At 42.9% G+C, this 26,896-nt stretch overlaps 1 long non-coding RNA gene across 1 annotated transcript; it reads left to right on the top strand.

Moving 5' to 3' along the window:
* Positions 1–1,602: 1,602 nt before the first annotated feature.
* Positions 1,603–26,896, top strand: LOC136794008 (uncharacterized). The gene is made up of 3 exons (XR_010840155.1): positions 1,603–1,645; positions 24,938–25,021; positions 26,695–26,896. It is a non-coding gene; the product is annotated as an uncharacterized lncRNA (long non-coding RNA).

The raw sequence follows: 26,896 nt of genomic DNA on the forward strand, positions 1-26,896 counted from the left end.
GCAAAAGGCTTGAAATCGAAAGTGAGAGAAATAGGCAGCCAAGTCAAAAATGCCACCAAGCTGTAAATAAAATATGAAACTAGCTTAGAAAGGGAGCATTACATGGAAGTCAAACACTGATATACAGTCTCTAGTTGTGGGACGTTTGCAAAAGGTGACGTGACACCTGTCAATTTTCCATAGCGGCCAGGAAATGCAGATTATATGAATAATTCACCAATCCAGTGCCCTTTGTCTAAGCCGTCTAAGCCCGGTCCATAAAACAACTGCTGATATGAAAGAAGAAAAGATATGTTCAAATTGCCAGAACCTTATGTCACACACGGAAGTATTTTCAAGGCAGTTTCATTATAAGACTGTGTTCCAGTTAGCACCAGTGGCTAAATAATTAACATGTGAGCCTTTATCTGGTGTAACAAAGGAGGGGGCTTGGGCCCTGGAAACTTTATATGTCCCCAAGGGGAGGCTGCATAAGAGGATCTTCAGGATCAGAAACATATCATCGCATATCTCATAATTTTCTCACTCTCCCGAGCACCATGCAACCCTTTAAAAAGGCCAAGTCTGAACTTCTGTTTTGGGGTCATGGAATTATAGAATCATAAGTTTGGAAGGTCACTAAGAGACGGCCTACTCTACTGGTTTTTAGAAGCAACAGAAACCTTTTTTCAAAGAAAATCTTCAATGAAAGTACACAATGTAAGACAGATAAAAGTGGAATATTTTTCACTGATTCTGTGGACGTGGCGAGGAGGATTACAAGAGATGGCTTCGATCTGCCTCCTCAGCAGCCCCCTGCCCCAGCACCTGCAGGGATCCAACTGTCCTGTTTCACAGATGAGAAAACTGAGGCTCCTGAGAGGCAGAGGGGCTCACTGAAGCCCCAGAGCAAGTCAGCAGCAGAGCTGGGACTGGAAGCCAGGATGCCACCTCCCGTGCAACACACATGCACACGTTCAGCTGGAGTTACAGCTTGTCTACACAGCCATGTGAGCAGCTGGGATATGGAGAAATACCAGTTCTGCAGCTCCCAGGACCTCACAAGTGAGCATGACGAGGGAAACAACTGACTCTTTCATCTGTGGCGTGGGCCCAGACAGCCTGAGACCTACACCCCCCTGCCTCCCCCATTCCTGTGCTGGCCACAGGGCCAAGGTCAGAGGTCATGGGCCAGGTGGAAGGTGGGGCCTTGGAATGCCCAGGGGACTAGGCTGGCAGCCATAGGTAACCAGAGCCAGCCATGCGCTCCGTCTGCTTCCCTGGCTGCTGTGAGAAAAAGCCTCACTGGATGGAGCTACAGAGGCAGCTGATTCCACAAGACCCTCCAGCAACACCTTGGAGGAAGGTTTTCTCGCATCGACAAGCTTCCTTCCTTCGTAATGAAGATCCAGCAGGCAAAGAGGAACGAAAGGTTTCATTTCATAAGGTTATGTAGAAAAGAGCACCTTCTTTCTCATTTTAGGCTTATATGCTGCCAAGGTTTGGTTTTGTTTTTGAAGGTTTGCAAGGAGGTTTCACTCCTGTGTAAACCCAGTGGGCACAAGTGCTTTGGCCCAGGTTTTGTTTGATGTTTGCTACTTTTTTCTCTAATTGTCCCAACAGGTAATTTACGGAAAAGAAACCAACTTTCCGGTGCAGGTCAAAGGCAAGTATAATTTCGAGGCTTTCTGAATTTGTCTCATTTATTTATTTATTTATTTGGTTGCACTGGATCTTAGTTGTGGCAGGTGGGCTCCTTAGTTGTGGCTCCAGGACTCCTTAGTTGCGTCAACATGGGCTTCTTAGTTGTGGCACGCAAACCCTTAGTTGCGGCATGCGTGTGGGATCTAGTTCCCTGACCAGGGATCGAACCCAGGCCCCCTGCACTGGGAGCGTGGAGTCTTATCCACTGCACCACCAGGGAAGTCCCTCTGAATTTGTCTCTTTGTAATCAGTCATAACTTTTAGAATGAATACATTATATTTAGTTATATATAGAAGTGATAATGTGCTGCTGGTTTTATTTGTGAAGAATTGAGGTTGAAAACTTCATGCTTTAACTGTGATCATTCCAACTAGCGTAAAACAGGAGAAATTGGGCCTCTTGCTGTTACAGCTGTTAAGAGACGAATTCTCTCAGTGCATATGTCACTATATTCCTTTATGCGAGGACAAGACAGTTTCTTTCAACAAATAGGGGTAATTATTAAGTGAATCAATGATTATCTGAACCAATTAATGCTCATTCCAGTAATGCTTCAATGTCTCTCAAGAATGTCCTGGAACACTCTTTCCGGTAAGAAACTGGTGGAGCTAGAGCAGCTGAGGGGGTCCTGGCCAACGGATGGATCTCCCTGAGCCTCAGTTTCCTTATTTGTAATTTGAGTGTGATGATGATAGCAATGCCTGTCTCACAGGATGGCTGTGAGCATTATAGCTACCTCACTGTCTGGCAAAATCCTTGCCCAGTTGGGTCATAGTCTGGGTTTCCAGAAAGCTGGGGCTGTGACAAAAGCTCCCATGCAAGTTCTTTATTGTGCCTGTGATCCCAGGGAGCTGGATGAGAGACCGGGGAGCCAGGCAGGGAAGGAAGCAGGCCTGTAAGAGCGTGCGTCACCAGCGTGGCTACTGCTTAGGGGTGTCACTTTTTTGCAAAAAATGAAATAATAAAACACAGAGTGAACTTCGAATTTCCAATAAATAAAGAATTTTTTTTTACTACAAGTATGTACCATGCACTATTTGGGACATACTTCTAGTAAAAAATTTTTTGTCGTTGATCTGAAATTCAAAGTGAACTGGGCATTTTGTGCTGTATCTGGCAACCCTGACTCTGCTACCAGTTGCTGGACCCTGTGGGACTGCTAAGTCGTGTGAAATCTGTCTTGGGACTGAGCCATTGTTATTCCCCGTCGGCCACTGGTCAGAGTGGTAAGTCCTCGGAGCCCTTCTGTGTTGCTCCTGTGGGGCTGAGTGGGTCCCCACTGCACTCTGCAGTGCCAGGTCAGAGGCCTACAGCGAGGGGCAATCAAGCTGGTTCTGTGTGAGGCTGAGCAAAAGCAGCAGTGTTCAGACACGAGATAGTGGACGGTGTGCCAGAGGCATCCCCAGATGGTGACGGGCAGCGACGGAGAGAACAAGTCTCAGAGCCTGTGTTCGAATCTCAGCTCTGCCCCTCACGAAGGCAGGTTATCTGAAGTTTCCACGTCTTACTTTCCTCATTTTTAAAATGGGGATAATAATGATACTCACATAGTAGATTTGTTATGAAGATGAAAAGCAAATATAAAGCTTTCACAATGGTTCTTGGGACAGCCTAAGTGTTTGCTCTTATTATCCTGAGGTCGGTAGATTTAACTACTGGAGCCTGGCAGCTGGTGTATCTTGAACGCCTTGCAACTAACTATGTTGCCAAATTTTGGTCAATGTCTAAAATATTTTTTTTCTCATAGATGAGGCTAAATGTTATCATTTGGTTCGTTTGGTTGTTCTTCAGCACAGAGAAGAAATATTTTCTGCCTCCACTGTGGTCTTTTATATGATAGGGAGGGAAAGGTTTTTCGTGCCTCATTGAACTGTGGTCTCCCTGTGGAACCAGCTAGATACCCTGAGCCTCCCACCCCTCCTCCCAGCCCGATGTATCCCTTTCATCTAGCGCCACAGCAGCCAGTCAGCTTGACACTGCCTTCTGACACAGAGGTAGATGTATGTCCCCGTGCTTGCAGCAAAGATAAATCTTGTGTATTGATCAGAATATAAAATTGTGTATATCTCCATATACTGAGATTAATAGCAGGTTTCTTCAGTTCCCTGAAACTTGCTTCTTTGGCCTAATGTTCACTTCTCAATTTTTCAAGTGGCCTGCCAGAAATTCTAAAATTTGAACCTGGGCCTCAAACACAAATTGCTGAAAAATGCTGGTTTAAAGAGTCATTCAAACAATGCTTCCTCCACAAACCCATCTTCCTGCTTTCCTAGTAGTTAGATGCTGGCCCCTGTATGCTCTTGTGGGACAGCTGCCAGCCCTCCGTTGCAGCAGGACTACAGAACAGCAGCATCATCATGGCATGAGTGCTGCTCTGTTTCCCTGAGGCTGTTGAGCTTCTGAGGGGGCGGGAGACAATGCAGTGTGTTCATCTGCATTCCTTCTTTTTTTAAAATTATTTATTTATTAGTTTATTAACTTTTTGGCTGCGTTGGGTCTTCGTTGCTGTGTGCGGGCTTTCTCTAGTTGCGGTGAGAGGGGACTACTCTTGGTCGCTGTGTGCGGGCTTCTCATTGTGGTGGCTTCTCTTGTTGCAGAGCACGGGCTCTAGGCAAACAGGCTTCAGCAGTTGTGGCATGTAGGCTCAGTAGTTGTGGCTCGCGGGCTTAGTTGCTCTGTGGCATGTGGGATCTTCCCGGACCAGGGCTCGAACCCGTGTCTCCTGCTGCATTGGCAGGCGGATTCTTAACCACTGCGCCACCAGGGAAGTCCCATCTGCATTTCTAACCCCAGCCCACTCTTGGTGCAGGCTGATTTATGGAGGCACAGTAGGCACCATACCCAGGGCCCATGAAAATGTTTCAGTTTCTCTTAAAATCAGAAAAAAAACCAAGTTGTCAGAGTACAAAAGGTGTTTTAATTTTGTCTCATATCAGAAAAAAAGGAAAATAAATTTTTTGGGCCTACAAAAATCTACTAAGCTATTTTAATTTTTTTTTTTTTTTAATGGAGGAAGGGGCCCAAGAAGGCGAAAGTACCTGGGGCCCACAAAAGTCATAATGTGATTCTGGTATTGAAAGAATAAGTAAACGAATGAGTAAATGCATAGTGACTGTTAAAAAATGCTTTGCACATGACAAAGTGCCGTGAATATGTAGCTGATTATTAAAAGCTTACAACTTTATTTCTGTTGTGGAGTTCCCCTGCCCTTTAGGACATTAGACTTTAAGGAGTTTCAATTATTTTTCTAAATTGTAAGCTTTTCTTAGTCATATTCATATTCTGTTCCTATGGAATAAAATCTTTTGTTAATTTATTTTTATTAAAGTATAGTTGTATTACAATGTTCTGTTAATTACTGCTGTACAGCAAAGTGACTCAGTTATACATATATACATTCTTTTTTATATTCTTTTCCATTATGGTTTATCACAGGGTATTGAATATAGTTCCCTGTGCTATATGGTAGGACCTTGTTGTTTATCCATTCTATATATACCAGTTTGCATCTGCCAATCCCAAACTCCCACTCCTACCCTCTCCCACCCCCTTCCCCCTTGGCAACCACCAGTCTATTCTTTATGTCCCTGATTTTGTTTCTGTTTCATAGATAGGGTCATTTGTGTCATATTTTAGATTCCACATATAAGTGATATCATATGGTATTTGTCTTTCTCTTTATGACATACTTCACTTAGTATGACAATCTCTAGTTGCATCCATGTTGCTGCAAATGGCATTATTTCATTCTTTTTTTATGTACGAGTAGTATTCCACGGTGTATATGTACCGAATTTTCTTTATGCATTCATCTGTTGATGGACATTTAGGTTGTTTCCATGTCTTGACTATTGTGAATAGTGCTGCTGTGAACATAGGGGTTCATTATCTTTTTGAATTATAGTTATGTCCAGATACAGGCCCAAGAGTGGGATTGATGGATCATATGGCAACCCTATTTTTAGTTTTCTGAGGAAGCTCCAGACTGTTCTCCACAGTGGCTGCACCAACTTACATTCCCACCAACAATGTAGGAGGGTTCCCTATTCTCCACACCCTCTCCAGCATTTGTATTTGTAGACTTTTTGATGATGGCCATTCTGACTGGCATGAGGTGGTACCTCATTGTAGTTTTGATTTGCATTTCTCTAATAATTAGTGGAATAAAATCTTTAAGTGGATTTATATGAAGAATATTTTAGTGTGGATGGAGAGGGGGCAGTGAATGCACAGAATATAAAGGCCCCATTAATCAAAGAGCTATCCCAGTACACCACACTTAAAGTGAACCCCCAGGGCATGGAAAGGTGAGCTCCCACAGAAGGTGAACCAAAGTGATTTGTTATTTTTCCAAAAAAGGGATCCATGAGCCTTAACCTTCATATATATAATATTTTCAACACCTCACACCCATGGCTCACCTCTGACAACAAGTGAACTCAAGTATTTCTGAGGTTATCTGGTGCTATATTCTATCCTCTAAGTTGGTTGATTACAAATGAATCCTATCACTTTCTCTCTTGGGAAATATAGACACTAAGGACACTGACTCTCAGAATACCTTCCAAGGGATGCTGAGAATGTTCTGACCTGGAGATCACTTGAGGAGATGACACTCTGGGCTTCCTCACATTACCAAAGAGAATCTAGGCACATCTCTACTTGCAATCTTGAAGAGATTAATATAATATTCCTTATATTATTAATATAAGTATTAATAATGTAAGAAGGAATCTTCACTTTCTGAAATTATTCTTGATAGGATCCCTTTAAAGCATGAGTTGTTATAATATATTAAGATGTGAGAGTACAAAATGATCATAGGTGGTGAACTTAAGGAAGCAGTGTTTTTTTCCTTTTCTTTCTCTTCTAAGCTTTCTATAATGTGACTAGATCAGTCTTACAAGAATAAAACAACTAAGAGTTATAATTTATGGGGCTCCAAGACCTGCTCTAAGCTCTTTATATACAGTGTCTCATTTAAAGAGAGAAGTTAAATATGATGTGATTTGCAAAAGTCATTTTGCAGAACTATGCAGGAAGATGTCATTGTTCCACCTATAACATCGGCACAAAAGCAAATCTGCTGTAGAAAACCTGCCACGTTACTCCCTTCCTATTTTGCTTCTTTAGCTGTATGTCTGTAAGCCGGGCTTCTCCATGGCTTGGTTTTCACTTGGTGCAAAGGGCAGAGAGAGTTCTTATGAAAACACACTCTGGGCAGAATCGTCACAATCAGGCTTCCCAGGAAAGGCGCAGCCAAAGAGCAGAGAGCAAGAGGAACAAAGGTCTTTAGCAAGTGGGTAACTGCCACCGCTTGAGTGTCTCCAGCTATTCCAGGCATCTTACATCCATGAATAAATGTCACGATGGACAACATTGGGGGAAGGCTCCTGTGTGCCAGGCACTATTCCGGGTGTTTTTATGTTTATTAACTAATCTTCTCAATACACCAATACAGTAGATACTGTTATCACCACTCTCGTGTTATAAGCAAGGACACTGAGGCAAAGAGAAGCTCAGTGGCCTGGCCAAGATCACCCAACTAGTAAAGCAAATAGGTCTAGAACCAAACCCCAGAGCTACGGAGTCTAATGTAGGGCTCCCAACAATTCTAAGAACCAGGGACTTTCATTATCACCATCTGACTTGGAGAGAACCTGGGATTTAGAGAGCCTAGGTGACTTCCTTGACCTCACCTAGTTAGTCAAGAGCAGTGCCAAGAAGTTTACCCAAGCAGCCGGGCCCCCTGAGCCAATGCACTGAATCTTTTCAATGCAGAGTCTCCACGTTCAGGACAGCGCCTCCAACCTCTTTGCTGAGAACGGCTATCATAGTGACAAAGAGGCTGGTGAGCAGAGAAAGGAGGAGAAAAGGCACTTGGACGGGGGGAGACTACAGAATAGACTCTGGGGAGTATGGAAGAAAGAGAAAGGGGACCAGCTCTGTGCTTTATGGAACAGTAGTGGAACTAGTGCAGCCTTTCAAGATACAAGAAGAGGAAATGAATCAGAAAATAGAAAAGGCAGGGAGATTGAACAGAAGCATGGAGGGGAGAGAAGGGAGGGCACTGAAAGTGGAAAGAAAGAGAAGAAGGTGAACAAATTATAGAGAAGGCTATAGTATAAGTGTCCGGGAAAGTCCTGACCACCAGCTTGTGAGGGGCCAGAGCTGAGTGGGTGAAATGACAGCTCATGGCACAGCCCAGCCTCTGGCAGCTCCGTGTGACAGCTACATGCAGCAACATCAGGCAGGCTCTTTCTCTGTGGAGGTGAGGATTGTAAGACGAGGCCCTTGGGGCTCTGCTCACAATAAAAACATTGTACAGGCCTTCTACACATGACTCAGTATGTATTGTGTGTCTGATCGAAAAAAAGATCGGCTTTACCTACAAGTGCTAACGTGTTGGCCAAGTTGAAAAGAGTGCACTATTACATAAGAAATGAAAATACCTGGGGAGCAAGCAGTTTACCACCTTGTATGGGACATGCAGGATCCTTAGAGGAAGAGTGCCAGGCGACTCTTTTGCCAACTGTGAGAATAGCTGTGGTTGGACTGGGTGTTTTGTTTTATTTTGTTTTGTTTTGTTTTTACCCCAGTGTTTGGCATGGAGTCCTGAACACCAAGTGGGGCCCCTGAACCCTGCCTGACACCAAATTGCATTCTCTAATGTCATTCCTGTTTTGCTTTGTTTGAGGACTGGATAACAACAACAAAGGGGAAAGGGAGAGAGTAATTAAAGTGTGTTTTGTGAAAACTTTATGTGCTAAGCCTGCAAGAAAGAAAGTGTAATGTTCAAAAGTAGGGACTCCGGGGCTAGACATAGTTTCAAGTCTTGGCTCCATCATGTCCTAGCTGTGGGACCTTTGAAAAGTTATTCAGTCTCTCTGAGCCTTAATTTTTTTCATCTGTAAGATGGGTAAAATAATAGGACCCTAACCTCCGAGATCTCTTGTGAGAACTGTATGAGGTAATGCAGGCGAATAGCTCAGCTTAGAACCTGGCCCATGGTGCCTAGCAAAGGTTTTACCTAGTATTATCATCTGTACAATGAGAGAGATAACCTCCCCCAGTTCCCTTAAGGGACTTTAAGACTGAAACAAAAGGTTAGCAAGATAAGAGCTCTTTTAAAAGAACTTCTTATTATCTATTTTATACTACACAGTGTGGTAAAGGCAATACTGGACACAGAGTTAGAAGACTTGGATTCTGGTCTCTGGATCTTCATCTCTTCATTTAAGGAATGGGTTTAATTAAGTCTTTTTAAAAGTTCTTTTCAGCTCTTACATCTTGGGACTTCAGTGCCCATTGATTCCCCTGTCCATCTGCAGCAGGAAGGGGGAGACCCTCACTCTGGTGGACTTGTGGCTGTAACTCCCATTCCCTGCTGGCCTGCCAGGGCTCCCACTGATCAACTTAAAAAAGAAAAAAAGAGGGCTTCCCTGGTGGCGCAGTGGTTGAGAGTCCGCCGCCGTTGCAGGGGACACGGGTTCGTGCCCCGGTCCGGGAAGATCCCACATGCCGCGGAGCGGCTGGGCCCGTGAGCCATGGCCGCTGAGCCTGTGCGTCCAGAGCCTGACAGGCTCCGCAACGGGAGAGGCCACAGCGGTGAGAGGCCCGCGTACCGAAAAAAAAAAGAAAAGTACTCACACATACCTGGGAAGATGTGCCAGATACCTTAAGTGAAAAAGGTGAATTGAAGACCTATATGTAATTCTATTGCATACATATTCTAGAATAATTTAAAAATACATATTTGTACATGCAAGGATTATCTGTTAGGCAGGATTAAGAGGAATTTTACTTTAGACTTTAAACATGTCTGTATTGTTTGAACCTTATACTGTGAGCATGTTTTATTTTATAAGCAAAATAATAATAACAACAAAATGTAAACAAAATTAAAACGTGTTCATTGTAGACAGTTTGGAGAAAAGAAGAAAAATCTCTTATAATCCACCCCAACCTGGAAATATTGCGATTAACATGTTAATTTATATTCTTTCAGTCTTTTTTCTATATGTAAATATCACCTAGAAATATATATATATGTATGTACAAAATGTAATCACATTGTCCATGATGTCTTATAATTAGCTTCACTTAACCATATATTGTTTATGGGTTTCCATGTCATTAAAGTTTCTTCTACAATCTATAGCATGATTTTAATGACTGCTTATTTTTCCATATTGTATGTGGCCAGTCTTCCACTGCTGTACATTTTGGCTGTTCTCCTTTTCCCCCCATTGTAAGTATTGACAGGCTTCTGGAGAGTAATGAATCGTTGAAATATTTGGCTTGATTTCTCTCTTTGGGTAGAGCCGGCTGCTCTGTCTTTTCTTCCTCTTTGTATCCTTCAGCTTTTGGGTGGAGGCCCAGAGAGCTCCACAAGGGGTGGTGTGTGTTTAAGAAACTCAGCTAAAGAAACAAACGGATCGCAAAGAGCTCTGAACCCATAGTGTTGGGAAAATGCTGAGCATTGTAATTGGCCTAATGTTGCTCCCGTGAGAGATGCCATCTCCCTAGGCCTCCAAAGTTCTGGCAGGAATTTTAACTTTTCTCATCCAACTGATGACAGACGAATATTCCTCACTTCAACAGTTATGTGCAACCCCCAAAATGTTTCCTTGAGTCTGTCAAACACTCACTGGAAATGCCTACCAGCTCATCTTTGAAGATGGAAAAGCAGGCATGGTGACATCAGCAAATCAGTACTGAGGGCTGTAGGTTTCATCAAAAAAGATAGCCTCTTAGACAGTGCTGGCCCCTGCTCCCTGAGCCAGGCTTTTGGTCCAGTTGTGACTCAGGAAGGAATGCCCCTGACAAGCTGCGGGCATGCCAGGGAATTACTCAGCACATGCCAACAAGTAACCTCATACGATAATCAAATGCGAGCCAATCTGCGAATGCTTTGCGTAACAGCGTATTTGGATTTGGGGCTTAGCTTTCAGGGCTTGAGTTTCACGTTTGCCTGAGCACACTCCCAGGGCCCCTCCTGTGTGCCCTGCCTCTGCGTGCGAGTGCAGACAGCAGCCCCTCCAAGAGCCAGAGCTTGGCTCTCCCCTCGAGGTAATGCAGAACCCTGCCAGGGAACAGCTGTCTCTCATCTGTCTGCACTCCTCACTCCGGCCTGCACTGCTTCTCCATATGCCCTGGTTCTTACAAGTTGGCCAGCAGTGTGGGTGACAATGCCTCCTTTTCCTGTTGGGACACTTAATATCATTCCTGGTATTGTCCTGGCCTTTGATGCACCTTACCAACAAGAGAGAGGTTTGTTGACTGACAACTGCTGATACAACAAAATTCTATCCATTCCTGGCTGTAGGAATCAGCAAAATATTACTGCATCAACAGGTCTTTGGGCTGTCGGAGAGCCTCCAAAAGGACAAAGAAGCTTACAGATTTTAAGGCCGCTCACTCCTGCATCTGGCGTTTCTCCTGCAGATATCGTGAGAACTAAGAGTTTGTTGGATTTAATTTAGTATCCACATGATGGTGATATGCTCTCTGCTTTTCTGCCTGAGTTTGCTACAGAATAGCGGCCATAGTCTGGGATCCCCTTCAGCCAGAGGCCAGAGCCAAATGACTTGTCTGGACCACCCATCTCATCAGTACCCCCTCGATGTATGTCAGAGTTTCCTCAAGGCCTTGGGTGTTCGTGTACTCAAGGTGATATTGAACACAAAGTGTTCAAACAACAATACCTTAAATGAGAGACAAAGACTGGTCAATGATCCTCTTCATAATTCTCCCACTGAAGGAAGCAGTTACTTCAAACTCCAAGCAAGAAAAAATTGTTCCCATGAGATAGGGCTTTTAAATTGCCCCTGCTCTGGCCACAGTACCCTCAGAGAGAGAACGCTGATCTCACCAGGAGAATGTGGTTGTGACTGGAGTGCCCAGGTGAGACATAGGAAGAGCTGTAAGTGACTCAGAAACAGCTATATTAGAGATACAAAGCCTCCCCCTGGAATAAGTTGATAAGGACTGAATAGCTAAACACAGTACTTTAAAAAAGAAACGAATCAGTAGTTAAAGATCCTGAAGGAAGAAGCTGACATTCCGACACACACTTAATAATTAAGACCCCATGGGATGTTCAAAAGTTCTCCAGAGTAGGTGTGAACAACTAGATTTCCCTTGCCCCATCAGTTAAGGGTTCCCCGCCTCTGTTTTTGTTTTTTTTAAAAAATTGATTTAATCTATTTCTTTTTGGCTGTGTTGGGTCTTCATTGCTGCACATGGGCTTTCTCTAGTTGCGGTGAGCGGGGGCTACTCTTTGTTGTGGTGCACGGGCTTCTCACTGCGGTGGCTTCTCTTGTTGCAGAGCACGGGCTCCAGGTGCACGGGCTTCAGTAGTTGTGGCACGTGGGCTCAGTAGTTGTGGCTCGTGGGCTCTAGAGAGCAGGCTCAGTAGTTGTGGCACACAGGCGTAATTGCTCTGTGGCATGTGGGATCTTCCTGGACCAGGGCTCGAACCCGTGTCCCCTGCATTGGCAGGCGGATTCTCAGCTACTGCACCACCAGGGAAGCCCCCCACCCCCTTTTTTTTAATAAGGAAAAACTGACGGTTGATATATGAATCCATTATATAATGGGCTTATTACCAAATGTGGGTTCAGTAATTCTCAAAAAAAAAAAAAAATTCCCATTCCTTTCAGAATGAAAGAGAACTCCTCTAACTTCTGTTAACTGTAGATATATTTGGGCTGGTAGAATCCTTACTATGTCTCTAATTTTAAGCATGGATGGTAGAAAGCAAAGGATACACAACCTAGGCAGCTATCAATACTTTTTGTAGCACTGGATATACCAGCAAGCCAAGGTCATTATGAAAGTAAAATTTCTTTCAAAGTAAAAAATGTACTACTAGTCTTTTACTAGTACAAGAGTAAAGCACAGTAGTTATCAGTGCTTTATTGGTAATTATAAGCCTCCAAAAGTCTCAACAAGTTGACCATACACTACCTATGTACAAGAACATATAGTGTAGCCTCCAGTGATAATAATGAAAGGAAAGAATAAATTTTGGAAAGTCTTTGCATGGTTTGTCATAAAAATTAATCAATCCAAACCCCCAAATTATAAAGACAATTTTTGAAGGGTAAGAGCTGTGCTTCAAAGAGCTGTTTCCTTAATGTGAACTTTGTGAAGATCATTAAAAATTTTAAAGTCACACAACTTGTAAGAACACCTCAGGCTCACAAGGAAGGTTGTAGAGCTTAGGGTGAAAGCCTCTGCTGATGATTTTTTTTTTAATTTAATTTTTATTTTATATTGGAGTATACTTGATTTACAATGTTGTGTTAGTTTCAGGTGTACAGCAAAGTGATTCAATTATACATATACATATATCTATTCTTTTTCAGATTCTTTTCCCATATAGTTTATTACAGAGTATTGGGTAGAGTTCCCTGTGCTCTACGGTAGGTCCTTGTTAGTTATCTATTTTATATATCATAGTGTGTATATGTTAATCCCAAACTCCTAATTTATCCCCCCACTGACCTTTTCCCTTTGTGAAGTCTGTGAGTCTGTTTCTGTTTTGTAAATAAGTTCATTTGTATCATTTTTTTAGATTCCACGTATAAGTGATATCATATGATATTTGTCTTTCTCTGTCTGACTTACTTCACTCAGCATGATAATCTCTAGGTCCGTCCATGTTGCTGCAAATGGCATTATTTTGTTCTTTTTTGTGGCTGAGTAATATTCCATTGTATATATGTACCACATCTTCTTTATCCATTCCTCTGTTGATGGACATTTAGATTGCTTCCATGTCTTGGCAATTGTAAACAGGGCTGCAATGAACATTGGGGTACATGTATCTTTTTGAATTATGGCTTTCTCCAGATATATACCCAGAAGTGGGATTGCTGGATCATATGGTAGCTCTAATTTTAGTTTTTTAAGGAACCTCCATACTGTTCTCCATAGTGGCTGTACCAATTTACATTCCCACCAACAGTGTAGGAGAGTTCCCTTTTCTCCACACCCTCTCCAGCATTTATTGTTTGTAGACTTTTTGATGATGGCCCTTCTGACTGGCGTGAGGTGATCTCATTGTTTGGATTTGCATTTCTCTAATCATTACTCTGCTGCTGATTTCTGATGCTGAGTGGGAAAGAGCCATTCCCAGGAAGAACCCAGCGGCACCTTGGAGTAGCGCTGGGGCATAGGTGTCCCAGTCGTGTTGCTCCATGAGCTGTACTGTGAGGGCATCCTCAAAGCAATCCACTTTCCAGTCGCATGCCCTTCCACTGAACAAAACCCTGCAAACATGAGCGCCTATCGGGAGCAAAACATGGTGCCATCCCACAGCCCTCTGCTATTTATCTGCTTTTTCCTTTTGCTTTTGGTCTCCTGCTAATTACTGGGCTGTCACCTCCAACTCCAGGGAGCCAATGCCTAGTTTATTTTTCCAATCTAAAGATGAATAAGAAGTCTATCTTCTCTAGTCTGATGCACAAGATGAACTTTCTCAACTCATCCTCCTCAAGGAAAAGAAGTTGTTGGATGAGTCCTGTGCCTGCTTCAGTTTATACACGTCTTAGAAATAGCATATACACACACAGATGCAGGGCCCCCTCTCTCAGGAAGCCTTTGCTCCTTTTACGTGTATCAAGTGATATAGAGGTTGCCATGGTTAGTATCTCTGTTTTGCTCGTAGTGTTGGGGAAAAAGCACCCAAAATGGGCATATTGCAGGTTAGAAAATTCCCTGGGTACTTTTATTTATTTATTTATTTTTGTGGTATGCGGGCCTCTCACTGCTGTGGCCTCTCCCGTTGCGGAGCACAGGCGCTGGACGCACAGGCTCAGCGGCCATGGCTCACAGGCCCAGATGCTCCACAGCATGTGGGGTCTTCCCGGACCGGGGCACCAACCCGTGTCCCCTGCATCGGCAGGCGGACTCTCAACCACTGCGCCACCAGGGAAGCCCCCCTGGGTACTTCTAAAGCACTGGATCACAATGTACATTTTTTAAAGTGTCGTCAGTGACAGCATATTGGTTGTCATTTTTTGAACACTTCTTTGTGGAAGGACTCATCCATGCCTGGATCGCTGTCTCTATTTTCTTAGATGCCTGTTTGTTTCCCACATTTAGGATTCATTTGGATTATCTCAGGTAAATCTACTGACAAGGGTGGGAGGAGGATGGAAATCGGGGAGGGGAAGTGGTCAACATGGAAAAGGGATGAGAAAGGCAAGCCTGGATATTTAAAAGTGTCAATCATTCTTACTCGTTTCCTGGGTCTGCCACCTTCTGTCTGTGTGACTTTGGGACCCTCTCTTCCTCAGTTTCCTCATCTGTAAAACTAGGATGATAACAGGGCCAACTTCGGGGAGTTGTGAGGTGTAACAAGTTACTATTTAAGTGTTTAGAGCGCTGTCTAGCACATAGAAAGCATTCACTAAATGTCCCCGTCCTTATTCATACTTCAGTCAATACATAAGGTGTTGGGGGCTGGGCCTTTGGAAGAATGATTCTCCATATCAACACCACCATCACACATTATTGAAATATTTTGGTGTGAATGGGGCCAATGGACACCCAAACCTCCCCTCCACTGCTATCTCCTCTCCTCTCTCCAGGTTCAGTAAGCTCCTTTATCTACTCTAAATCACAGATAACTTATCAAGTTACTGCTCCCAGGGGAATCTGTATTTTAACAAAGATCAAAACCTTAAGTGAAAAGGTGTCACTTGGTGGAATTTCAGAAGGTGAGGGTGGAAGGAGGTTTCTAACACCCTTCCAATCACACCCCGGGTGTGGTTGCTTCAGATGCCTACCAGTAGAAAGTGACTCTGGCAGGAAGTCACTTGCACTTTACACTAATTGAGGTCCTGCTCTCCTGAATCTTGCAATCTAAAAAAGAGAACTTTGATCCAGAGTGATAATAGACCAGGTAAGTTACCCCTCTGTCCAGGTACTGGCTGGGAGGTGGAGGGGGGACAGTCAGGCAGAGCAAGACCTCTTGTTGGGCTTCGAGAACTTCACAGTTTATTGGAAGGGACAAAATACATCAGATGGTGATAAGGAAATGTGTGTGAGTAAAAGGAAAGGAGGTGTGTTGACAGAAGACAGCCTGAGGAGTTTATAGAACAGGAACGTTTCTCAGGAACTTGAATGCGTTGGAGGTCTTTCGAAAGGGTTAGGATTACACTGCCTGGAGGCTGAGGTATGGCCTGGAAAGTGACTTAGCCCAGCCCTTCCTAGCTGGATGATTAACTGGACGATCTAGCATTAGGGATCTTCACTGGACAGAAACCGGAGCTCAGTATTGATGACTCATTCTCATCTACTTGACCTCATTTTCAGATTTTCATTTAACTTTTCCCTTCCACATCAGATACCCCTAATTCTTGGGTGGTCTGCCACACCACTTCCTGCCAAGTCCCAGCTACTTTACTCTAGGTGGAAGGCTGGAGTACTGGATCTTATTTCAAAAGAAGAGAGGAAATTGAAACCAGAAAGTCTTTGTGATGAACTTTAAGAGTTTCTTTTTTTCCTCCAATACAGGTTTCCCAAGGCTGCTGTCTCTAGCTTAGGATATGGTCCCTTCTTTCCTTCTTTCTTCCTTCCTTCCTTTCTTTCCTTCCTTCCTTCCTTTCTTTCTTCCTTCCTTTACCTTTCTTTCTTTTTCTTCTTTCTTTTTTCTTTTTCTTTTCTTTTCTTTCTTTCTTTCTTTCTTTTTCTTTCTTTCTTTCCTTCCTTCCTTCCTTCCTTCCTCCCTCCCTCCCTTCCTTCTTTCTTTTTCTTTCTTTGTGTGAGAGTTAACCACTCAAAATGGAAGTCCTTTTATAATTCGATCTAGTTATGCACACATAGCCCATTAATGTTAACAAATAGGGACCGGATGCAAATAATCCACTCAAGCATAACATGGAATAATTAGTAGGAGCTAAAGCAAACTGTGTTTCTCCCCACCACCCTATTACCTCATAAGAATTCCTTCCATTTGGAAATGAGCAAGAGGAAAAGAAAAAAAATGGGACTATTAAGATGTTTCAAATGGTCATAAAATGACAGCAATAGAGATGCTTAGATCACACAAGATTGCCATGTAAACAACCGAAGTAACTTCACAGTTATGTGAAATTAGGCATGCATCCCTAAGAAAGGTTCAGTACCTCCATCTCATGAAGGCTAAATTAACTACCTCAGGAAAGCAGGTCCCAAATGGAGGTCACTGAGTCAGTGATTCATAGCCAGGTGTACAGAAGAAGACTAGGTTCTCTGCAATTCACTGAATAGGGCGTCACTGAATACAGTGAAATTTTATGACATTCCCTGGGGCACTGGCTGTGTTAACTGTTCTGGATAGACAGCCAAGCAGTTGTTGGGTGAGGCCTAATACAAGGAGTCCTAGAATGGTAGTGGTATTGCCATTTTCTGTAGAGAGTTTCTGTTGAGTAAAAGGAGGTAGGTAATATAAACCAGTTCACAGCAAGTCCTCACACCTCTGAACTGGCTACCATTACTGCCTGCTTTTCTCAGCATGCCATTGCCTTCTGAGTGGCTGTTTGATCAAGAGGCTGAAATCTTGACTGGTGCGGTGGGTCAGATTTTCTTTTAGAAAATTCTTGATTTTTTTTTTTTTTTAAATGAAAGCTTCTTTATTTATTTATTTTTGGCTGTGTTGGGTCTTCGTTTCTGTGCGAGGGCTTTCTCCAGTTGTGGCGAGCGGGGTCCACTCTTCATCGTGGTGCGCGGGCCTCTCACTGTCGCAGCCTCTCTTGTTGCGGAGCACAGGCTCCAGACGTGCAGGCTCAGTAGTTGTGGCTCATGGGCCTAGTTGCTCCGCGGCATGTGGGCATGTGGGATCTTCCCGAACCAGGGCTCGAACCCTTGTCGCACTGCATTGGCAGGCAGATTCTCAACCACTGCGCCACCAGGGAAGCCCTAATTCTTGATTTTTAAAGTTGTTTTTTTTTTTTTTTTGCAGGGTCCAGGACTGGGCCCTGTGAACCTTAATAGGTGGCAGAGAATAAGAAGAAAAGTTGGGAAAAAAGAGATAGCAATACTTCAAGTTAGGGAAACCCTCCAGAGAAGCATTTGAGTGAAATCTTCCTGATTTAGCTCTGTGACTGAATTAGACACAAACCAAGAAATGCCCAGAAGGTCCTCAGTAAATGTTGGTAGAATGAATGTTGACCAAAACCCTGAAGCTCCTTCCATGAGATTCTCCAGAGCTTCGATGTTATTGACAGGATGTTCTTCCTAAGGTGAACCTCAGTCCCTTCTCCAGCAGCTCATTTTCTCTCTTCTTACCCTGAGGAAAAACAGGGAAGATGCTGATGTTGTTGTTCTTCTTATGTCTCTGTTAAATTTGCACATTTTAAACCTGCCCTCAGTTTTCCATATTGTGGACTAAATAACCCCAATTTTGAAAGCTTTTCCTTCAAAAAGGCAATTTCACAAACATTGCCATGTGCCCATCGTAAGAATTACAGGTGTTTAGAAGTAACTTACATATGACCATATAGACATACCCACACTGAGATAAATAATGTGCTTCATTCATAAAGGTCCTGTTTCCTGTTGAAATCTCTGCATCCTGGCCAGTTGGTTGCAGTGCTGTAGGCTTCTGTCTCTTCTCTTGAGTCTAGAAGGAGGCGTTAGCTGATGAGCTAGACTTATAAGATGAAGCCTCATACTGATTAAACGTCCATTTTCTTGGGGGAAATGGCTGACAGAAGCAGGATAAAGCTGTGAGGAAGCTTGTAGCAATTTTCTAAATCTACCACTACCAGTGAGCTTTATTTGTGTGCTTAGAGCAATTGTTAGCAAAACAATGGCTGGAAAATATACCAGGGAGAAAATTAAGAAATGACAGACCTGCTTCTAAAAAGTAAGAAAAAAGTTTCTTTTGTTAAGTTTTTCAAAGCAGAAAGTTTCCCTTTAGCTAGATATATCATCCAGCTGTGGCACCTGGGCAAGGAAAGCGACCAGGCAGCATGGGCTCCAGTTATCTGCGTGTAGGTTCTGACCTGAGTGGCCACTGCCCAGATGGAAACACAAGCTCAGGGCTCTCTACTAGGGAAGAGAAGCATGGTGCTGGCCTTAAAATCCTAAAGCCACCTGTGAACCACAGTGTAGGTACTGATGGGGTAGAGAGGGTATGCAGGAGTATGGTGGTGAACAGAGAAAGCTGTTGCCTTTAAAGAGTAATGGAAAGGACTCTGGCTAGGGCTGTGCTTTCCAGCACAATGGCCGGTAGCCACATGTGGGTAATGAGTACTTGCTGTGTGGCTGGTCTGACTGAGATGTGCTCTGAGTGTAAAATACGCACCAGAGCTCAAAGAATTAGTGTGAAAAAAAGAATGCAAAGTACATCATTTTTCATCTTTAAGATGGACTACATGTTGAAATGATATTTTGGATAGATTGAACTAAATAAAGTAAATGATTAAAGTGAATGCTACAACATGAGCAAAGCTTGAAACACAATGCTAAGTGAAAGAAGTCAGACACAAAGGACACACATTGTATGATTCCACTTATATGAGATGGCCAAGAGGCAAAGCAACAGAGACAGAAGGTAGATGGTTGGTTGCTTAGGGCTGGGGGTATTGGAGGGAAATGGGAAGTGAGTGCTGATGGGTATGGAATTTCTTTAAGGGGTGATGAAAATGTTCTAAAATTGATCGTGGCGCTGGTTGTACAACTCGGTGAATATACTCAGTTGTACACTTTAAATGGGTAATTGTATGGTATGTGAATTTTATCTCGATAAAGCTGTGTTAAATTAACAAATTTGGTTGTTTTTTTGTTTTGGTTTTTTTTTGCGGTACGCCGGCCTCTCACTGTTGGGGCCTCTCCCGTTGCGGAGCACAGGCTCCGGACGCGCAGGCTCAGTGGCCACGGCTCACGGGCCCAGCCGCTCCGCGGCATGTGGGATCGTCCCGGACCGGGGCACGAACCCGTGTCCCCTGCATCAGCAGGCGGACTCTCAACCACTGCGCCACCAGGGAAGCCCTAAATTAACAAATTTGGATGCAAAATTTTTTTTTTTTACCTGTTTAAACTTTACAAAAGGTAGCTAGTAGAAAATTTTAAATTACCTAAGTGGCTGGCATTATATTTTGTTGAACCTGCTGGGCTAAGGGGACTGAGGGTGAAGAAGCTGGGAAAACCCAGGCTAGTGGTTCCCAAAGGGATGGTCATAAACACCAGGCAGAAGAGCAGCCAGACGTGGTCACCTTTGGTTCAGGGCAAAGAGGAGTAAAGGGTGACGGAGAACCTAGCCTGGAAGGTTGGGGGGTTTTGAGGATAAGGATATAACTCCAGGACTGGAGCAGGCCTCTGCACCAAGTGCCAGCACGGGACTGATGGCAGACCCCAATTTCTGGCCCCTAGGCAAACAGGGGGCGCCGAGTTTGGTCACCTCTCCAGAACTCTTATCAGCCCAGCCCTACCTTTCATGAGTGGCCGCCCTGGCTGCCTCTGACCCAGGCTGGCAGCCTCTTGGGCTGAGAGGGTCCACATCTTGAGGCACCTGTAACGCATTTGCATACCTGGAACCCAGTCTTGGTGAGCTATGGCAGGCAGACCGGGAAGCTCTGGCCTTGTCCTGGGGGATGGAAACGTCTTCAAAGAATATTGCCAAAGGAGCTTGTTAGGTCTGCTTATGAAATGTCATAAACAAACCCTTGAGTTGGTCAGAGGTGTGTCTGGATGCAGCATAAAGGGAAGCCTTGGGTGCCTTCTTGGCATCCTCTCCCCAACCCAGGTTTCTTTCCAATTCAGTTCCCCTCCCCCTCAAAAAAAAAGCACAACAGTATTTCAAAGGACACAGCTCCGTGAATGATGGATAAGGAAGCCACACTTAGGGCCTCCCGAAAGGAAGGATCCCATGACTTATCTCTGGAAACCAGAAAGACGATTGAACTGAAGGGTAGATTGGAGTGAATTAGCCAGATGAATTGAAACCCCAAAGGTCTCGTTGTGAAGGAGGGGGTCAGTGCCCTAGAAAGGAGAGAGAAAATTCAATACACTGTATTTGGCAGTGGCTGTTTAAATTTTAAAATTGCAAAGTGAGAATCTGACATTATCCTGTGTCTTATCCAAGCTATGTCCTGAAATCTGCTCCAATAGTAAATTTAGTTAGTTTCTCTCATGACTGACTGTGTACCAGGTTTCAGAGGACAGGGTGGTGAGCAGAGAAAATGCGGTGGACAAAGTTCATGAACCTAGGAGTATTATCTGGGCAGAGTAAGGGCTCCTGTTTCCTTGCCGTGATGAAGTAACAGCAGAAAGTTAACTGTTCATTGAAGGCTTGGGAGACCATACAGGTGAGCATCTTCTGTATGACTGGAAGCTCCTGAAGGGCAAGGTCATAAATTACTCATGTCTATATCTCCACCATAGGGACATGGTAAATACTCAAGGAATACTTGTAGTGTGGATGGTTGGATGGATGGAGGGAGGGAGGGAGGGATATGACACAGTAGATAATTGATTAACAGTTCTGTTATGTAATGATTTAGTGTTTTGGGTGGTGGATGATGAGGAAGAAGAACTTGAAAGATTTCATGTATGTGATAGGGAAATAAATTCTGAAAGTGTTAAACGAAAACATATGATAGCATATTGCATATTTGGTTTTGTCAGCTATCTAGTTTTTCCAAACAGTGCTTAGACATGTTGAATAAGAGTGTGGGTAGAAAGGGAAAAAAAAAATGCCTAGAATTACAGCTCATAGGCCTCCCTCTCTGGTGGAAAATGCAAACCACTTGGGAGTGGACGAATGACTTAATGATGATGTTGTCAGGGCCCTCAGAATAAATATTGCCTTTTCCATTCCCACTGCTGGTACTACACAGTGCAGCTGGTGTATCATCAAGAGGCTGAGATCTCCTCATCCTTCTCTTCTGAGTCAGGCAGCATGAGGTGGTAAAACAGTTGCTCAAGAATCATTTGAATCCTTCATCCCTTGTCCTTGCAGGGTGAGGCAATCCTTTCTGACCAAGGATCCTGTCCTGTAAGTGAGTTGCCTTTTTGTGTTTGGCAGTTATCAACCTATATTTTAAGTCAAGGTATTTAAAAGTCAGGACACAGAAAGAGTTTCTATCTCCAGATAGTTCTATACCAGAGCTTAAAAGGCTCGTCTGGAATATTAGAGGGCAGGGAACTTCAAAGAAAACAAAACCATGTGTTATTTTCAGATTGAACTTAGATCTCTAAAAATTCTGTGAAACTCTCTTATGTGGGTCCGAGGCATGCCACTAATCGAGGTGGACGTGACCCTGGTACGGTGAGCTAAGAAAGCTGGATTCTGTGAAGGAAGTAACTTTCTGTGATATCATGTCGGGGATGTGCAGGTGCAGCTGGGTGGGAGCCCTTGGCACCAGGACTTCCTGTGATGGGTCCAAATCCCTGGTGCCTATTACTCCTTGACCCAAGTCACTTCTGCTTATGACCCTGTACTATGACCCACAAACAGCCAGCAGCAGCTGAAAGGAAATGATGTGGCAACTGTGTCTGAAGACGATGGTTAAGTGTTGGAAACAGAAAAGAAAATCCATTTAAAAATATGCCGTTGTATGTTACAAAGGCTGTGCAAGATTTAGAAAGCATGTTTAGCATTCCAAGTATGCTCCCTTCTGTGTCTTTAGAGACTGGCTCTGAGAATGATTTTTTTGTTTATTTAACATTTAATCAAAAGAGACACGGACCCCACCAGCTTTTGAAGAATAGCTTCAGTAGCACTGCCTCTTTGCATTTAGTTCGAGGAGAGAAACTTCAACCGTACGGAGAATTTGGTGTCTGTAGTATGTACTAAAAGATCAGCTGGTCTAACTTTACAGCGCTAATAAAAGGGAAGAATTTTCCTGTGCTCAGGTCTTTTATGAATTATAAATAACCATTCACTTTGGAAGATAGCACATCATAAAATTTTTTTTCACAAATATGCACAAATCCATTTTAAGATCCAAGAAAAAAGATGTTCAGAAGTCTCAGATGTACTCAGTTTTGATTTCGTGGGGAAACATATTCTTTTACCATATGGATGCTTTTAAAGGGGCCTTCAACTGGGGCTCGATAATGACACCCTAGTGGCTAAATAAGGGATTTCTTTCCTTCTAACATTATTTCCCTGTTATTAAAGGTGGAAAAACCTTCCTCAAATAGCATACTATTAGAGTGCTTTAGGGGGTATCCTGGGAATCAAGGTTATGTGTCTGCTCCAGAAATACTGTCTGTAATTATCATTCCCCAGTGGTTCTGAGGATGCAGTCTTGGTGCTTTCATTAATTTCTTGATTCTACAACTCTGAAGCGCTTGCCAGCTCTTGATATTCAATATTTTACAGTAGGAGTTTTTTGTGTGTGTGGTATTTTTTTTTAGGGTCACAGGTCTCTCTCCCTCCCTTCCTCTCATAATAACCATTTCCTGGCTTCTTTTGTTTGCTACAATAAAAGGTATGAAAGACTAGATTTGAAAAGAAAAAGAAGTCAGATGTGAGATTCTTACAAACCCAAGGCTTCATCTTCTGTATTTATAATCTAATATGAATATTAAAAGATAGAGTATTTAGATCTAACAAACAACTGAAAAGGGTCCATGGGTAAGACTAGCACATTCATTTTTTTCCCCCAACACTTTACTGTGAGTGTTTCCAAATATACACAAAATTTTACACAGACAGCATTTTACAGTGAATACCCATATACCTACCATTTAATTGTAGAGCCTACCATTAACATTGTACTACCTTGCTTTTATTGCATATCTATACATCCCTCCTCCATTAATCCTTCTTATCTTTCTTATGCTTTTGAAAGTAAATGGGGGCTTCCCTGGTGGCACAGTGGTTGGGAATCCGCCTGCCAATGCAGGGGACACAGGTTTGAGTCCTGGTCCGGGAAGATCCCACATGCCGCAGAGCAACTAAGCCTGTTCACCACAACTACTGAAGCCTGGGCGCCTAGAGCCTGTGCTCTGCTACAAGAGAAGCCACCGCAAGGAGAAGCCCGCACACCGCAACGTAGAGTAGCCCTTGCTCGCCGCAACTAGAGAAAGCCTGTGCGCAGCAACGAAGACCCAATGTAGCCAAAAATTAATTAAAAAAAAAAAAGTAAATGGCAGGGACTTCCCTGGCAGTCCAGTAGTTAAGACTCTGTGCCTCCACTGCAGGGGGCACAGCTTCGATCCCTGATGGGGAAACTAAGATCTTGCATGCCACACAGCATGGCCAAAAAAAAAAAAAAAAAAAGTAAATGGCAGGCATAAAAAACTTCAGTTTGATATTTACTTTTTTCTTCTGATGTAAAATTTATATATAATGAAATATAAAACCTTAAGTGTATACTTTCTGAGTTTTGTGTACCCAAAGTCCTATTAAGACATAGAACATCACCATTGCCCCAGAAAGTTCCCTCCCAGTTTCCTGTCAATCCTCACCCCTACTCGCCTTCCCAGAGGCAAGCACTGTTTCGATTTTTTTCACTATAGATTAGTTTTGCCTATTCTAGAATTTCATATAAAAATTGAATCAAATAAAAGAAACTCTTTCGAGTAAGACCTTTTTCACTCAGCATACTATCTATGAAATTGAGTCACATTATTCTGTGTGAAAGTAGTTCATTCCTTTGTATTGTTGAGTAGTATTCCATTGTGTGACTACACCACAGTTTGTATGGTCATTCATATGTTCATGGACACCTGGGATGTATCCAGTTTTTGGCTATTGTGAATAAAGCTGTTAGGAACATTCTTATACAAGCCTTTTTATAGACATATGCTTTCATTTCCCTTGGGAAAAACCTCCTTGCATAATTGCTAAATCACAGAGTAGATGTATGTTTCGTTTTTTCTTTTAATTTTTATTTTATATTGGAGTATAGTTGATTAACAATTTTGTGTTAGTTTTAGGTGTACAGCAAAGTGATTCAGTTATACATATACATGTATCTATTCTTTTTCAAATTCCTTTCCCATTTAGGTTATTACAGAGTATTGAGCAGAGTTCCCTGTGCCATACAGTAGGTCCTTGTTGGTTACCTATTTTAAATATAGCAGTGTGTACATGTCAATCCCAAACTCCCAATCTATCCCCCCTCCACCTTCGCCCCTGGTAACCATAAGTTTGTTCTTTAAGTCTGTGAGTCTGTTTCTGTTTTGTAAATATGTTCATTTGTATCATTTTTTTTAGATTATGCATATAAGCGATATCATATGATATTTGTCTTTGGTGTATGTTTAGTTTTTAAAGAAACTGTTATTCCTTTTTCAAAACAGATGTTCCATTTAATATTCCCACCAACAATGTATGAGAGTTCCAGTTGCTCCGCATCCTAGCTTGCATTTAGCGTTGTCATCCTGGTGAGTATGTGGTGATAGCTCATTGTGGGTTTAATTTCCATTTTCCTAATGACTAATAACATTGAACATGTTACCATGTGCTTATTTGCCATTCACACATCTTCTTTTGTGAAATGTCTTTTCAAATCCTCTATCCATTCAAGCAATTTTTTTGTCTTTATTACTGAGTAGGAATTCTCTTTATACTGTGGCTATCAGTCCTCTGTCAAGTTTATGTTTCACAGATATTTTCTTCCAGTCCATGGTTTGTCTATTCATTTTCTTAATGGTCTCTCTCTTTTTTTTTTTTTTTTTTCGGTACGCGGGCCTCTCACTGTTGTGGCCTCTCCCGTTGCGGAGCACAGGCTCCGGACGCACAGGCTCAGCGGCCATGGCTCACGGGCCCAGCCGCTCCGCGGCATGTGGGATCTTCCCGGACCGGGGCACGAACCCGTGTTCCCTGCATCGGCAGGCGGACTCTCAATCACTGCGCCACCAGGGAAGCCCCTTAATGGTCTCTTTTGATGAGAAATTTTTAATTTCAACGAAGTCCATTTTATCAATTTGTTTCTTTCATGGTTATGGCTTTCAGTGACCTAAACAAAGCACATTGATCTTAATAAATGGTGTTCCTAAAATCTATTGTAGGCTCAAGGAAATTCAAAGCTTCACTGGGCTCATTGCAATAGCTGTTTTTGCCTAAAGAAACATCCGCTTATGTACATATTGGGAACAATTAAAGAAAACCTGGTGATCTGTCAACACTCACTCTCAAGAACATCCCAGAGAATGAAGCAAAGTCTAGATCTCCCTTTCCACTGTGCTTTATAATAACAAGCCTGTTTTGATGGCTGGAAAGTCACAACCAATAAAACCACCTGGTCATGGCCTTGTTATGGAATCAAGTCAGCCCTTCTGCTTATGGGCATCATAAGTGGCTTTTTATAAGTTAATCATATGTTATTGAAAAATCACATCTTAAAGGTTTTGAATGTACAGCATGAATGAATGGATGAAAAGTCTTCCCCAGAAGCCTTTAAAAAAAAAAAAGAAAAGAAATCCACAGAGAGAGCCAGGTGTGAGCCATGGCATGGGGTAAAATTAAGAGCAGACTGAAAGGGGGAATAGTGGGCAATGAGAAAAGCAGGACTTGGAGAAACAGAGAAGCTGAAAGGACTCTTCCCACCTGTTCTTAGGCTGCACGCTGAGGCTTTCCCCAAGATTTTACCCCTGACTCTTTGCCAACTGTTCTGCTTGTCAGGGAAGCTGTTTGATTTCTCCCTTTGTTTCTCGTTTGGACCAAAGGGACACTCAATACGGACATGACATTTTGAAAACTAAAGTCACATCTTTTTCACCCTACCTTCATTGTTGTTCTGGCCTACTTTCTCTTAGACATTTTCTTGAGGGTGCAGGCTGAATGTGGTCTTTCAAACTTCATGTCAACTCCCTTGCCTGTCTCTCCCTTTTTGATTTCATCTTCTCCCAATGATCATTAATGTTCTACAACTGCTTATTTAGTTGTGGGTTATCCCAGGCCTTTTGCTCCTACTTTTCATCATTAAACAAAATTTCCCCTTTATTAGAGATGGTGATTCAGAAAAAGAAAGGGATGTAAGTTAAATGGATGACTTTTACTGTTTGATTATAGGTTGAAATTAGCAGTCAAATTTTTGTTTTTCCCTGATCCATAGGTTTTTATAACCTACCATTTTGGTTTCTGACTATATGATTCTCACTGGAAGCTGTCTCGAAATATAAACTGTGGAGAGAGAACACCAATTTGCAAAGCCCTGGGCAGTGCTAACCCTGGAGAATATTCACCGATGATTGTGTGGGTGTGCCTGCCAGGCCTGAACAGGATCTAGGATAACTTTCCCAGCTTACCTGCCTATC

The sequence above is a fragment of the Kogia breviceps genome, chromosome 4 (assembly GCF_026419965.1).
Source record: "Kogia breviceps isolate mKogBre1 chromosome 4, mKogBre1 haplotype 1, whole genome shotgun sequence".
Classification (NCBI taxonomy): Eukaryota; Metazoa; Chordata; class Mammalia; order Artiodactyla; family Physeteridae; genus Kogia; species Kogia breviceps.